Source organism: Heloderma suspectum, chromosome 5 (genome assembly GCF_057233095.1).
Source record: "Heloderma suspectum isolate Gila_16-S chromosome 5, 16-S_ref, whole genome shotgun sequence".
Taxonomy (NCBI): Eukaryota; Metazoa; Chordata; class Lepidosauria; order Squamata; family Helodermatidae; genus Heloderma; species Heloderma suspectum.
The window spans coordinates 116,387,881-116,403,109 of record NC_139462.1 but is presented as its reverse complement, the minus strand read 5'-3'; the positions used below and the strand labels follow the sequence as shown (position 1 = coordinate 116,403,109).

Below are 15,229 nucleotides of genomic sequence, written 5' to 3'. Positions count from 1 at the left end.
GGCAACTCTCATTCACCTGACTCCATATCCCACAGACCTCTATAACCCCAAAACAAAAACAAACAAAACAAAACAAAACTTACCAAGTGCTTAAACTACTGGCTCTCTCTTTAAAGGCGGTATCCTGTCAGCCAAGGCAGAATCGTCCCATGGGCAGCCTCACAATGAGTCCCAGACTTAGAGATTTCAAACGGTCTCTTACCTTGGTGCGCGCTTCTGCAATGTTCACTGAATGGCAATCCAAATTGGATCAATTCTCCACAGCATTTGGGATCCGAGTCATGGCATCAAATTGTTAAGGAACTATCCATGGCAGGTTATGTTGAACAGTCAGAAATTTATTAAAGCACATCATGGCTGTGGGAGAGACAGACGAAACTGTGTCTCTCCAAAAAAAGAAAGAAAGTAGAAAACAGGATGCATTTATACAGACTGAAAGCTAGAGGGCAAAGAAAATACACTACGCGTGCTCAGAAACCAATTAGTACTCAGTAACAGTCTTATCAGCACAGTGGCCTTCGCATCTTTAGGGATGAGTTACTTTGGTGGATAGGAATTTCCTGCTTATGAGCAACTTATAATTTACCTTCTCATGGTTAGACACATACACACACTCTCTCAATCCCATCAGGCACCTCGCCTGAACCAAACTACTTACAGGGTCTAGTCAGGTCTACCTTCACATGTGTGAACCAGATCTGTGTGTGTGCACGCACACGCATGCACACACACACATGCATGTAACACGCACATGAAGATAAGTTAAAGTACATGCTCTGTGTCAGGGTGGACACTGAGCCCATAGAACCTCAGAGCAGTTCTGATTCTGAGGAGGAACAGCCGTCCGTGGGAGAGGAGCGCGCTCACCCCTCCCAGGTCCAGCAGCTGGCAGAGATTCCTCCTGCCGGCATTCCAGAGATAGATAGCGGTCCTGGGAGTGAAAGAGCGCGGGAGGAGGGCTTGCTGGATGCTTGACGCAGATGCAAAGAGCAACGAGCTATGGAGGGCGCGGAAAGGAGGCGTAGCACCCGTTTGGCGCGCAAGAAACAGTCGCGTCCAGAGGACCCAAGGGAAAGGGGGAGGGACTCTCCCTAGCCCATAAGTTCAGGGTCTGCAAGTGATTCTCGTTCAAACGGGGACCAAATGTTTCCAACCCGGGGCATAGGTTACTCTGCTGTTCATAGCTTAGTCACTGGTGATAGAGTTATTAAGTTGTAAAAGGAATAAAGCCTTGAAAAGAATCCTTTGTCTGTGTCTAGAGTTGGCTACTGGAGTAGACTGAAAGAGGCAGGCTAGGGCCCCCTGACACTCTGCAACCTTGGAAAAAGTAAGACCCAGTTCCATCGTGGTGTACATCTGATTACATGGGATACATCAGCCATTTTGATAGTTTCTTTGCAAATGTGTAATTATTGTTTAGTGCCCTGGACTGCAAGGAGGTCAAATCAGTCCATCCTAAAGGAAATCAACCCTGAGTGCTCATTGGAAGGACAGATAATGAAGCTGAAGCTCCAATATTTTGGCCACCTAATGCGAAGAGGAAACTCCCTGGAAAAGACCCTGATGCTGGGAAAGACTGAAGGCAAAAGGAGAAGGGGACGGCAGAGGATGAGATGGCTAGATAGCATCACGGATGCAATGAATATGAACTTGAGCACGCTCCGGGAGAGAGCGCAGGACAGGAAGGCCTGGCGTGCTATGGTCCATGGGGTCACGAAGAGTCGGACACGACTGAACGACTGAACAACAACAACAACAATTATTGTTTAACAACACAGTACATGTCTGCTCAGAAATAGGTCCCATTGAGTTCAGTGGTACTTACTCCCAGGTAAGTATATGTACGTATGTATAGGATTGCAGCCCAAAAGACAATTCAGATATATTTGATATAGCTGATATTTCATCCTACACAACAGGGGTGGGCAAACAATCTGGACGAACTAAGGATTCCAACAATTATCACTTCCACTTTGGTGAACATTTTCATTAAAGTAGAACTACCAGATCTGGGGAAGAATCTGTTAGAGGAGGGCTCCATAACAGCCCCTACTTACGATATAAATTTATACAGGGAAAAATTGAATTTTAATTCTTTTCATTATCTTTGGAGCCCATGCATGAATAAGAAAATGTGTGTTGCACTCAAGCTATTTCATATTAGTATATTATTTAAATATGGAAAAGATTCAGAAATCCCTATAGGTTTCTTTAGTCCAGGTTAACCGGCAATGGATGTGGTTTACAAAAAAAAACCCTCAAGCCAGTCAACCCAAATTTAAATCCTATTCTAAGCAAGTCAGCTTGCTTTATAAGATCAATTTGGTTGGTCATAGAGTGGGCTTTTTTTTCTGGCTCCCAATATTTGCGCAAATTGGATTTTGTGGGGGGCAGGAACTTTTAAAGTTGTGAAAATTGGGCCATAATTGTTTTTAAATATATATTTTTATTAGCGATCTGTGCAAGTGCACACCATCACAAGTCCACCTGTCTGCTGTGTAGCCCCGCAAAGGCATATTCCCTCTTGTAAATATCGTTGTCAGTTTCATCCTCTCCACACAATATTCAAAGGTGGCAATGAGCCTGCCACCCAGTCCCTACAGCTGTTTGAGCAGTCTCTAGGCGGGGCCCTGGACAAGCTGTGAGCACAATCCCGCTATTCCTGTGTAGAAGGCCGAGATCCTCGTTTATGCATTCACTAGAATTAAGTGCCAAGTCTCTGGGAAGGAATAACTCTAGGACACAGGTGGAGAATTACCCATTTGAATGCTCCGCTACTAGAGGTGTGCAGTCATTGCATAACAAATTAAAAATTGAACCATATGAGGCCAATTTGGTTCAATTTTCATTCATTACAAAACAAATATTAAAAGTAATGAATTGGTATCCATGGGATTAATTTTTATTACCCATACATACCCATTTGTCACTCATTCAGGGAGTGCAAGTTTGCCTTCTCCAGTGGGTGTGGATCTCTTCTCAGTGACCCGGTTCACATGTAACGGCAGCAAACCAGGGGTTAATTAATTACCGTTAGTTGTTAGGTTAAATTTGGGTTGTTTCACTCATGAATAACCCATAGTGTCTGGGTTCACAGAGCACCCTACGATTGGGACAATCACAGGTTGCATATTGAAAACAGCAATAGCCCTGTGCACAGCATGCAACGTGGCAAATCGTGGCTTAATTAACCCATGATTTGCCACCATTACATGCAAAGGGCCCAGTGGCTATCTCCCAGCAGCCAACATTTTATTTCCCCAGAATGCCTTGGATTTAGAATCCCCCAGCATAAGGCATCATAAGTAATGAACTGAGTGTGACTATAACCAATGCATAGAAAAATGAATGTGAATTTAACAAAACAAATAACTGATGTCTTATTTTATTAGTTTTCAATGTCGTTAGCTGCCTTGAACAATTCATGGAATAGTGAAATGGATAGGAAGGAAAGTATGAAATATCTTTCTCCTTTTCCCTCCCCACCCGTCAGTCATCCCTTCAGGAGTCCAGCCTCATGAAGTTGGTTTTCCTTTCAAAAAAGTTAGGGAAAGGAATCATGCAAGTGCGTGTTTAATGTCATTTGGCCCTGCGAGTACCTATCATACAGAAACGTATTTTTATGTTTGCATGAGAAAGGATTATATTGTTTAAAGCAGAATTGGGCATCATTTGCCAGAGCTAAGATTAGAATACTATTTGTATATAAATTTTTCATTAGAAATGACAGTAAAGATCTATTAACTGCAGTAATATACATTTACACTGTAAATCAATATGTTGGCCATATGGATGTCAGGAAGAAAAGTACATATATTATCTCCATTGACAAGAACTGCATCAAATGTGAACTAAGAATGAAAATATTCAAATCATCTTCTTTGTGGGTAGTTCAGAAATAATCTAGTAATATGTAATCTGCTTGACATAACCCTACCCAGCACTCTTTTTTTGAGTCTTGAAGTGATTTTCCAAATTTGTTTTCATCACTCTGTTCTGCATGCTACAAACAGATAAAATCATTCCCACCACCCCTGATACCAACTTGTACAAATGTAATTGCACATCTTCTTCCCTTTGACACACATTAATAATAAGCAAAGATGAAAGTCAACTTGCCATGTTAGTATACACAGAGGGAAACATCTAGTAGGCCATACTGACTTAAAAAAACATTCTAGTTTAATTCTGAGTGAAATTTGAGTGTGCAAAACATGGATTTGGTACTGCACATGGACCTATGCCTCCTTTACAGATTTGTAATGCCACCTTTAAGCATTTCAAAAGACAATATTGATGTACTGAGTCTGTTTACCACTAATTCAAAATCCTCAACCTTTAAATGATCAACCTTGCCTTATATGATAGCATGACAGTTTATAATTCTGAACATTAGAGAGAGAGAGAGAGAGAGAGAGAGAGAGAACAAAACAAAACACCCCCTACTAGAATCTAGTTTATCTAAATGGCAAAATGGACCTTGTCACCCTACTAAATTGCTAGCTATGGGGAAAGGTCTCTCTAACGTAGCTACTCGGGAGACATGCCATAGCATCAGCAAGCCCTTGGAGCATCTTTCCACAGGGTTATGGAATGGGGTATCAGCTTCAGTAAGGGATGGGGGAGAGAGTTTGAGTGGGGGAAATTCACAGCAAGATCCAAAGTCTTCTGACAAATGTAACATTAAATTGGAAAGATAGCAGTGTATTTTAAGAGTATTTGTTCTGGTTGCTTTTTTCTCCTGTACGGAGGGTATAGCACTTTCAAGTGTTCAAAGCGCATCACATAGATCTAGCTGTAATCCTTACAACATACCTGTAAGGTAAGTCAGTATGATCAGATCCCATTGCTACTGAGGCTCAAAGGGAGTGGCTTGCCTAAAGCCACCTAGTAGTGAGTCCATGGCAGAGGCAAAATTTGAACTGGGCACTTCCTGATTCATAGCTCAGTCTTTCACACACCACGTTGCACAGTTCTCCTGAATAATAAACCACATTTGGTCAGGAACCATGGAGAGGGGGCAGCCTTGCCTGACTGGAAACTGTGGAGCAGGAAGAGCTGACTTCAGTCAGGGAAAGGTATAATGAATCTGCATTCAGTGATCCTGAGCATGCACTTTGGCTTAGGAACATAAGACAGGCCGTGCAGGACGAGATGGAAGTCCACCTAGTCCAGCATTCTCTGCAAGAGTTCCAGCAACCAGTGGCCCTTCAGTGGACGGCAGTCTCCTTTTGGCCCAGTCCTGCTGTGGAAGGCTATACAGCCCCCATAGACCTTGGAAAAGGTTAAGCAGGAAAGCCTAGAGCCTGACACACAGCCAAGTCTGAGCTACGTGTTACAGCTCCAAATGCTGTAAGAGATGTGTCACACTGAGCTGCATTCTTACTAGAAGCCATATTTCTATAGGCTTGCAAGGTTTTTTTTACAGCAGTAATGTCTGATACATAATGCAGCACCCATTACGAGGGAATCCATTGAGAATGGCTACCACTTCACAACTGTAACATAATAAAAATGGTTAGGAAAATGTGGGCGTTAGAAAAACAACAACACATTCTTACACCCAAGTGCATTTAAATTCTACCCAGGAGCGCAGGTGACCTTCACCTACAAACCTTCAGTGATTTGTCTTGCATTCTGAAAACATGTTAAAGAATGCAGCATATGCCTATTTGTTTGTTTTTTAAAGCAGAACAGGGAGGTGTTTCAGTAATGTATTCTGGCCTGGCTTTATTAACATTATTTCAAACCCATTCTTTATTTCTACAACAATATCTATCCCACCTTTCTGGGACAGATGAACACAAGGCAACTAACAAAGCTAAAACAATAAACTCAAAATTAAACAGCCAGTCAGACAATGCTGAACATATAGCAGCAGATTAAAACAGTCAAAAAAGGAGGTTGAAGCTAGTTAAAAGGAGGGTGGAAAAGACCCTCCCTTCACTGCCTAATGAAAAGCAGACAATGAGTAGGCCAAGCATGCCTCCCTAGGGAGACAGCGTCAGAACTGGGAAGGCCTCCCTCCTACCTAGCCCAGACAGCAAGGGAACATGAGGACAACCTCCATAGTGGCACAGATATCACAGGCAGGTTCACATGGGAAGAGGCAATTGTGAAGATCCCTTGGCCCCAGGATGTTTGGGGCTTTGGGCTTATCTAAACCAGGCCTTCATCCTGCGATCGAGATTGGTTACTCAAGGATGTCTGCGGGACCTTTACATGACATCGTCAACCTCCAGGGCCTCTCCTGTGCTTTGTGACCATTTCTAAGAGGAAAATACACCATTTTAAAATGGAGGTTTGAATCACTCTGTGTAATTAGAGTTGTGCTATAACCGCAGCTATACCACAGCACCATCTAGTGGCTGCATAATGAAACATATAGAACTTGCAGAGAAAGGAAATCCCCAGAAAAAAAGGGGGAAGCATGTGTAAAGGGCTGAGCTTAATCCTGCAAAGAATTGGGAAGCAGAAGCCCTGGTAAAGTTGTGGGATAAAAAGCCTGGTGTAGAGAATGTTTTATCAGGTGTAACAGTGATATCTGAAGGCCTTTGGATTGTGCTCTGGATTGCACATTACTAGGGATGGCGGAGAATTTCTCCCCGAAACTTCGGGGGGCCAAGCGCCAACGTGTTCGGCCCCCCGAACAAGTTTCGGGGAGAAATCCTCCGCACCCCCCCGCACCACCCCCCGGGACGGGACTTACCTTCGCCGAATGTCCCTCCCGGCGGCGGGTCCGGCCGGCGGTTCGGCGGTTGTTCGTGCGGGGCGGGAGCGGCAGCTGGTCTTTCGACCGGCTGCCGCCGCCGCCATTGCAATAAAAGAAAAAAAAAAATGGCTACGTGACGATTAACGTAGCCTATCCCAGCTAGATTTGCAAAGTCAGCCGTGATAGGCTACGTAAATCGTCACGTAGCCTATCACGGGTGACTTAAAAAAAAAAAAAAAAAAAGCGCGTACGGATAATGGCGGCCCCCATAGGGAGCCGCCATTCCCGTTCCTTATTTGGTCGCTGTAGTCTATGTAAAGATTTACGTAGACTACAGCGACCAAATAAGGAACGCGAATGGCTGCTCCCTATGGGGGCCGCCATTAGCATACGTGTTTTTTTTTTAAGTCACCCGTGATAGGCTACGTGACGATTAACGTAGCCTATCACAGCTGACTTTGCAGATCTAGCCGTGATAGGCTACGTTAATCGTCACGTAGCCTATCACGGGGGCGTTTTTTTTTTTTTAAACTTTCGAGTTCGCGGCCGGGCGAGGCGGGAAGCCTCCTCCCTGGCCTGAATTTCGGCCAGGGCGAGGCGGGAAGCCTCCCCCCCGGCCTGAATTTCGGCCAGGGCGAGGCAGGAAGCCTCCCCCCCCGGCCTGAACTTCGCGGGGGGAGCAGCGAAGCGCCTCCCCCCCACCACGAACAAGCTTCAACGAAAGGTAAGTGACTTTCGTCCACCCCTACACATTACCAAAGAGTGGCCTTTGCACAAAGTAGGGTTCTTTTCTATTCTATTCCTTCTATATTTAAGGAAGTGGTTGATAATTGCATTTCACAGCATCTCCAAACTTCCTTCAAGGGGAGAAGAGAATCTTTAAATAATTTAGACATCCAACCACCTGAATGGGATTCAAGGTCTTCAGTGTGGTTATTCTGCTGCTTTTCCAAGCAGGATTAAACTTACCTTGCTTAAAATGGGGGAGAGGAACCCTCTTATTCTGCATGCTCTATATGAAAATTAGGTTAAATTGTTTTTTAAGAAATAGGAAAAATCTGTATTTGTTTTAAAGAAGAAAGCTTTCTATTAACACAGGAAATGTTAACTTTTTAGCTATGTACATATCAAAGGTCATAGCTTCAGCCTACCACATTCCCTTACTCCATTGTCTTTGATACCATTACAACTATAACCTCACTACAACTTCAAATATCGACCATACTTGGCTGTTATGTCTAAAACGTGTATGGTTCTTTTGCTTTCTGTTTTGCTATGTGCTTCTTCAGGGTATGTTCACATATCCTCAAATCTCCTCCGTGAGACTCAAAATAGAAGCTGCTGTTGCTGCTGAGATGTGATAAAATGTGATAATGATGGTATGTAATAAAAGTAAAAATGAGACAAGATGGTACTGGGCTAATGGGATGGAAGCGGCCCAAGACAATTTGGTGCTTGAGGCAAAAAATGTTACTGATGCCCCTACCCCATCCATAGTAGTATAAGTATAATATGAACTAAGGTCATGATCCTTCTCTGCATGGGCCCAACTCTACATCTGGGAAGGTATGGGCATGGGTCTCAACAGAGGCCTCTTCCATACTTCCTCCCCCCTACGGGCCCCCAGTATGTGTGCATGTACTCCAGACAGGGAAAACTTGGTGACCCATGGCTCTGGGGAGGGCGTAGTGGTACATAAGCCCCCTGTACTGACTGTTATATTGCAGAGTGTATGCACCCATCCACATATATCTAGGGCTGGTGAGAACTGAAAGAACAGAAAATGCTACACTGAGAATATGCCATACCTGGCACAGGCGTGACTGTGTGGTGGAGGAATGACCCTAAATAAGAGCACAATCCTACCAGAGTGCTGCTCGATAAGAGGAGGGCTCCAATCTCAGAGCCATCTGTCCTGTGCAGGACAGGATGAGCAACAGGAGCAATGGAGGCTTTCCTTCCATTTCTGCCAGACTGGGCCTCAGAGGCCAAGAGGCTTGTGGATCCATGTCCTCTCTCCTACCTGCCCACTGTCCTGCCCCCAAACATCCATTTCCTCCCCTCTCATGACACTGACCTCGGGAGAGTGAGCCACTGTGGAGTGGGCATTTCTTTTCCCAAGGTGGTACCCACAATATCTACCACCTTACCCTAACTAATGGTAGGGCTGGCCCTACTAAAAGAAAGCGTTAAAGAGAACACTGCTAAGCAGCAGACTATTAAACACCTAGTCATAAAAAAACTAGCCAGATTGTAAATAAAGCATTTTTAGATTTAAAAAATATGTCTATATGAGGAAATACCTGTTACTAAAAGGACTGGGACCAGGAGCAGACTTCAGGTGAGATCTTGCCTAGTCAACAGATGGATATGACTCGGGATCAGTTGGGTTTGTTCAAACAGGCATGCTCATCACATGGGTGACCACAAACTAGAATATAAAATAGATTGAAGAAACATATTTTTCAGTGATTTCTCTTTGCTGGCCAATCTGAAGACTGCATCTTGGTATGGAATAATTAAGTTCCATTGTGGCTATGAAAGCTATTTGTCAAACTTGAGTAAGTTTCAGTTAGGAAATGCTCTCACTTCTCTTCAGTTCCAACAGATGTCATCACACTACAACCAATCAGATTTGGCTATGTGCTGATGTCACTGAGGGCAAACAAAGCTGATTTAAAGTTAGGGCTTTGCTTCCTGTACTGGGGGGGGGGGGGGTTCCACCAGCGATTTACTCTTAGCTGGCTGTGTGTTGAGGTTGTTAGGGATACATGACGTCATGGTCATCCAGCAGCCACCTCAGAGCTTATCGTGGACAAAACAGATTTCCTGAGACTGCTTAAGGTCTGATTATTTTCCTTAAGTCGTGTTCTCCCCGGTATAGTTGTTGTATGCTCCAACCCCTGCATTTAGCTCGGGTATGCTAGCCCCGCCCAGGGATGTGCCTTTTACCTTGACCCCAGTCAAGTGGTGTTTCCTCCCAATGTGCTGAATGAAGCTTGCCCTCTGAATGACCACAGAAATTACAGAGATCCCCCTCAATTGACATGGCACATTTCAAAGCCCAATTCCTTAAGTTTGATTAAGCGTGCTCTCAAGACTCTGATTCATTGCTTTAGGAAGTAACTACTCCACAGCTTCCTTATAGAGTTAAAATGGGGGCTGGTTTCCATTTCTTTCCCACAACAAACCCATTAGTGTCTCCTCAGAAGTAACTCCTATGGTGGTCAATGAGGTACTGCGGGTTAAAATGGGGGCTGGTTTCTATCTTTGTGTTCTCCTCCTGCCCTTTCCCAGCACAAGCATATGTGTGTGTACTTGAAAGTAACTCCTATTGTGCTCAAGGAGGCTTGCTCCTGAAATGCAGGTGCATCTGGACCTTCAGGGGAAAGGGGGGGGGAGAGGGAGAGCCTCTCTTATTGGTTGAGCAGCCCCTGCCAGTCAGATGACATTCACTCTAACCCCTAACCCCACCAGGAAGTCTGTTCTGTGAAGCAATTTTTACTGGTCTGTAGAATCTGCTCATGGAACCCTGCTCACAGCAGAGCTGATTCCTTTTAAAAATTCAGTACTCCTCCATTAGCTACTCCTTCCATTGTTGTGGAAACATGGCCATAGTGTCATCATTGAGGGCAAACGAAGTCTGTAGTTCTAAGTAAGTGAAGACTTTCATCCCCTTTCACTGCATTCCCCCCAAAATTACTTAGAGTGCATTTTGATAATGAAAAAATACTTTAAAGGATACCTCAGTTTCAGCTCAGCCTTTCTTTTTTCACTGATCGGGCTCCTATTCAGAGCTTGTTTGGCATAAACTGAATGAAACCCAAAGTACCAATACTTGAGGTCATTGATTACCAAGAAGACTAAGAACAAGGCAAACAACAACGAAATGCCTTCCCAACATTTCACTTGGCACTAGGCCCCTCAATTTTAATACAACTTATTATGAGATGTTGTAACCTGGGTCCAGAACACGAAAACAACCCTTGGTGAGTTATTTTGTTCCTGGGTCTCTTGTAGTCTTAATTTTAAGTTTCAACCATATTTGTATTGTACGTTGCCCTAGACCCCTGGTTAGGTGGAATGTGCGATTTACTAATTTAATAAATAAAATAAATAACAAAATAAGTATCAACTCAATTCATTTGATTGGGCTCCGGCTGACCACGGTAATTTCTGATTCAGCAGTGGGCAACATGCTTGGGATAGTCAAGAAAAATATATATGTGAAGTTAGAACTTGTGATCATTTGCAGTGAGCAGAGATGGTAAACAAGAAGCAGTAGATTCTTCGTTACTTTATTTATTTATTGCATTTCTATACTGCCCCATAGCCGAAGATCTCTGGGCGGTTTACAAAAGTTAAAACATTAGCTCTAATATAATGTTTTATTATTTTTGTTTCTGTTTCTCCCCTCCTCTCAGTCATGCCTCCATTTGATTTAAAAAACCTTTGCTTAAAACAAAAGGTAACCCCGGAAATCTGCTATTCCCTTATGACCATAGGATTTATTTACTTTTTCTAGATAATCTTCAGCAAAGGAGATCGTTACCTTGTCGTGGTGCTGGAGCTTGAGCACCTCAATGAAGTCATGAGCTAAACCATGAAGGGACACCCAAGACGGGAAGGTCATGGCAGAGAGGTCAGACTAAATACGATCCCTGGGGAAGGAAACGGCAACCCACCCCAGTATTCTTCCCATGAAAACTAAATGGATCAGTACAACCACAGATATGTCGGTATACCATCGGAAGATGGGACTCCCAGGTCAGAAGATGGTCAAAATGCTACTGGGGAGGAACAGAGTATAAGTACAACTAGCCCCAGATGTGATGACGCAGCTAGCTCAAAGCCGAAATGATGGCTAGTAGCCGATGGTGCTGGTGGTGAACGATGAATCTGATGTTCTAAAGATCAACACACCATAGGAACCTGGAATGTAAGATCTATGAGCCAGGGCAAATTGGATGTGGTTATTGGAGAGATGTCAAGATTAAATATAGACATTTTGGGTGTCAGTGAACTGAAATGGACTGGAATGGGCCACTTCACATCAAATGACCACCAGATCTACTACTGTGGACAAGAGGACCACAGAAGAAATGCAGTAGCCTTCATAATTAATAATAAAGTGGCTAAAGCAGTGCTTGGATACAATCCAAAAAATGACAGAATGATCTCAATTCGAATTCAGGGTAAGCCATTTAACATCACAGTGATCCAAATATACGCCCCAACCACAGATGCTGAAGAAGCAGAAGTAGATTTTGTAATTAAGTAGTCTGGGTGGGGTTAGGGTAAAGATTGGGCTCCAATGGAGACAGCTAAACTCTTTGACCTGCCACTATTGTATCTTTTTCTCTGCCTGCCCTATTTGGTAATCATAATTTAGGGTTAACGGGAAATAATACACATGGCATAAATTGGAGACAAGAATCATCATTGCACAGTGCTATGAAAACCACTAACAATTCTTTCTTCCCTGTTTGTATGGATCTACTCAGAGCACCCCACGACTGTGTCTCATTTTGCTTGCTTTAAAATGTTTATATGTTGCCAGTGGGACAGAGAACAGATGTGATGGATTAACTGGCAATAAATCAGATGGTAGAGTACATTCATGGCTCTCCCTCTGCCCTCAGTATTTCGCTATAGGCAGTGAAGTTTGGATTTTAAGCGGTGTTCATTTTGCCTTTGTCTCTATGCTTCCAACCAAAAATAATATGTATAGCCCAATCCATAAACATATTAAGCATGAATACATTAATGTATTCCTGGAAAGCCTCCTCCACAAGTGCTGTTATTAATGGGAGTATTCAACTATTAATGGGGGTACGCAAGAGCATTATTGTCCTCAATGGGGCTTGTGCAGGACACCTTCCAAGTGGATAGTGCCTAAATGTTTTTAGTTCTACTTTAGTCAGCAGGGCTAATCAAACCTAATCCAAGATTGCTGCACAGAGAGCAATTTGGGTTCTATTTACTCTGTTCCTGATAAGTTTTCTAAAATTATTCTCCAGCTTTCTTCATGTAAAGACTACCATGGTTTTCTTTACCCGTGAGCTCAGATTACAGCCAGAGATAGTCTGCTAATAGCTGACTGTTGTGTTTCCTAGAGGAGATTCTCCATTGTCCTTGTTTACTGGGGCTGTGTGTGTGGGACATGTATGGAGAGACTGGCAGATATAGACTCACTCTCTTGTTCCCATGTAGCTCCCTGTGGCCTCAGATGTAGGGAAAAGTGTTGGCAAGTACCCTTTGCCTTTGTTGTCACACCTCCCCCCCCCGCCCAGTCTCTCCTTCCCTCCACTCCAGGGCAGAGCTCCAGCAGATGTCTACCTTCCTCTGTCTTCCATCGGGGGATTCCAAGCAATGCCTACTTCCTGGTTCCCATGCCTTACTATAGAGGTGTACACTGACTACAAGATTTGACTCAGAGACCCCAATTCAGTGCTTTCTAAAGCAGCTCAGTTCTGCTCGGACCAATTCGGATGCCATCTGCTTTGACTCGGGTACTGAACCTGAGTCAAAATGTCGAAATCCACGGCTTTGTGCTTCCCATTGACTATCATGGGAATTGTCATAAAGTTTTTTTCAGTGTGTCAGCTGTGGATGAAATGTGCAAGCATAGTAGCCCCTTAGGAGAGATTTGTGCCTGCCAAATTTCAGAAGCATTAGATGCAGTGCTACATACCTTTATATTTTGATTTTTTTTTTAAGAGAACTGTCAATAAGTTTTTTTTTAATTTTCTTGGCAGAAATGGATGAAATTTGCAGGGATAGTTGCACCTTCTGAGGAGACTGAGCCTGCCAAGTTTCAGATCAATTGGTGCAGGGCGTTTTGTGCAAGAGCAGCATTTATATTTTGAGGGTATCCAAAAAAGGACACTTATTCCCCTATGTTCCTTGTAGACCATTCTTTGGGAAATGATGGCCATCACAGAGGTAGCCCTAAGTAATAAAACTGCAAAATTTCATAAGGATAAATGTGGCGGTTTATGTGGAAAGGAGGTTATCAAATGGGGGGGGGAGTGGTTTGCTTTGCCTTCTGCCCCCCATGGTTTTTTGGAGCATTTCTATGAAAATGGTAAGCATAATACAAGGGTCTCCAGGCAAGACACCTGCAACATTTCAGAAGGAAAGGTGAAGGAGCTAGGGAGTGATGACGAATGAAAAACAGTTTAAAGCTTTTTTCATAGTGAAGCCTGGTTTTATTAGAAAAATGTCCATCTCACAGTCCCTTTGCCCTCCCCCAAAGCACAGCGATTGGAGAGCCCCTGGTAAAATGTGCCCTATGAATAGAAGGTGTCAGTCACTCAACCCCTCTCCCTCTTCCCCCTCTTCAGCATTTAGGGAAAGAAAGCAAGATACCCTATTTCTCTCTGCTTCCGAAGGCAAATTAAAAATGAAGCTATGGCAAGCAGAGTCCAGTTTTGCTTCTGGTCACTTCTGAGAGAAACCCACATCATCTCAAGAAGCACCAGAAGCAATCCGAAGGGGCCTAATTCAGCTTGGACTTCAAGGCTTCAGCTGAATCTAGTGCACAACCCTACCTCATTCCAAGTATGGTCACACCATACATTTGTATAAAGGCATTACAATATCGGCAGTTTTATTTTCAGCCCTATTCCTAACATCCCTGAGCACAGAATTTGACTTATAGAATAGTAGAATCATAGAATAGTAGGGTTGGAAGGGGCCTACAAGGCCATCGAGTCCAACCCCCTGCTCAATGCAGGAATCCAAGTCAGAGCATCCCTGACAAATGGCTGTCCAGCCTCGTCTTGAAGGCCTCCAGTGTGGGAGAGCCCACCACCTCCCCAGGTAATTGGTTCCATTGCCGTATTGCTCTGACACTCAGGAAGTTTTTCCTGATGTTCAGTCGGAATCTGGCTTCCTGTAACTTGAGCCCATTATTCCGTGTCCTGCACTCTGGGATGATCAAGAAGAGATCCTGGCCTTCTTCTCTGTGACAACCTTTCAAGTACTTGAAGAGCGCTATCATATCTCCCCTCAGTCTTCTCTTCTCAAGGCTAAACATGCCCAGTTCTTTCAGTCTCTCTTCATAGGGCTTTGTTTCCAGTCCCCTGATCATCTTTGTTGCCCTCCTTTGAACCCTCTCCAGCTTGTCTGCATCCTTCTTAAAGTGTGGTGCCCAGAACTGGACACAGTACTCCAGATGAGGCCTAACCAGTGCTGAGTAGAGGGGAACTAGTACTTCCCGGGATTTGGAAGCGATGCTTCTATGAATGCAGCCCAAAATAGCATTTGCCTTTTTTGCAGCCACATCACATTGTTGGCTCATATTCAGCTTGTGATCGACGACAATTCCAAGATCCTTCTCGCTCGTAGTGTGGTTGAGCCACGTATCCCCCATCTTGTAACTGTGCATTTGGTTTCTTTTTCCTAGGTGCAGAACTTGGCATTTGTCCCTATTAAATGCCATTCTGTTGTTTTCTGCCCAGCACTCCAGTCTATCCAGATCACTTTGAATTTTGTTTCTGTCTTCCAAAGTAT

General features: G+C 43.8%; 1 long non-coding RNA gene across 1 annotated transcript in view; it reads right to left on the bottom strand.

Annotated features, from left to right (window-relative positions):
- LOC146344295 (uncharacterized) overlaps window positions 1-15,229 on the bottom strand; it is a 53,929-nt gene that overhangs the window by 13,925 nt on the left and 24,775 nt on the right. The window contains exon 2 of the long non-coding RNA XR_014792605.1: window positions 9,016-9,143. This is a non-coding gene — a long non-coding RNA (uncharacterized LOC146344295). The remainder of the gene's footprint in view (window positions 1-9,015; window positions 9,144-15,229) is intronic.